This window comes from Mus caroli, chromosome 6, assembly GCF_900094665.2.
Source record: "Mus caroli chromosome 6, CAROLI_EIJ_v1.1, whole genome shotgun sequence".
Classification (NCBI taxonomy): domain Eukaryota; kingdom Metazoa; phylum Chordata; class Mammalia; order Rodentia; family Muridae; genus Mus; species Mus caroli.
Genome location: NC_034575.1, coordinates 81,568,293 through 81,569,194, shown reverse-complemented (window position 1 = coordinate 81,569,194; position 902 = coordinate 81,568,293). Strand labels below are relative to the sequence as shown.

Genomic DNA, 902 nt, shown 5'->3' with positions numbered 1-902 from the left:
ATGTAATAAATAAATAAATCTTTAAAAAAAAAACAAGAAGAAGGAGAAGGAGAAGGAGGAGGAGGAGGAGGAGGAGGAGGAGGAGGAGAAGGAGAAGGAGAAGAAGAAGAAGAAGAAGAAGAAGAAGAAGAAGAAGAAGAAGAAGAAGAAGAAGAAGAAGAAGAAGAAGAAAACAAGGAGATATACTAGATCTAAGAGGAGTTACAAACAGAGGTTTGGGTTGGGGGAGCTCTTTGAAGATAGGTCCATCCTGGTCGGGGCAGAGAGCAGCTGACTGGGTGGAGCAGGAGGACAGCCTATGGAATGGCTTTCAGTTAACATCAAACTCAACTCGAGGACCAGAAAGAGAAGTATGACTGCCAGGGAGAAAGGGAGAGGTCAGCAAGAGCCTGGACACCCAACCTTGAAGGCCAAAGGGAGGGAAAATCAAGTTTGAGGCTTGCGAATGGGATGTGACATCATCCTGAAGTAACTGCACAGCTGGCTGGTGTGTGGAGGCTGGATGGAGGCTGCTGCAGTAACCCAGGGGGAGCTAGGGGTGTAGGAATGTAAAGCAGGGACAGTGGAGAAACAGAGTCAATCCCATCTAGGATGACTTCTTTTGTGAGTAACCAGGTGGGCGGTGTGACCGAGATGAGGAGAGAAACGGATAGAGGGGAGACAAGAATTGAGGTTTTATAAAGTTTGTGATGTCTTCCTAGAGATGTCTAAAGAGTTAGTGGCTGAGGATGTAGTTTAGTGATAGGGACTTGCCTAGGATGACATGCAAATCCTAGCAGAGAAAGATAGACTGGGAATATAAATCTTAGTGGCCAGATTAGAGAGGGTATTTTAAACCATAGCTATAGGTGATGCTCAGGAGTCAGCTGAAGGGAGGGACATATTTGTTGGCCTCGACAACA

General features: G+C 46.0%; 1 protein-coding gene across 1 annotated transcript in view; it reads right to left on the bottom strand.

Annotated features, from left to right (window-relative positions):
* Noto (notochord homeobox) overlaps window positions 1-902 on the bottom strand; it is a 4,702-nt gene that overhangs the window by 1,213 nt on the left and 2,587 nt on the right. The gene's annotated exons all lie outside the window — the stretch shown is intronic.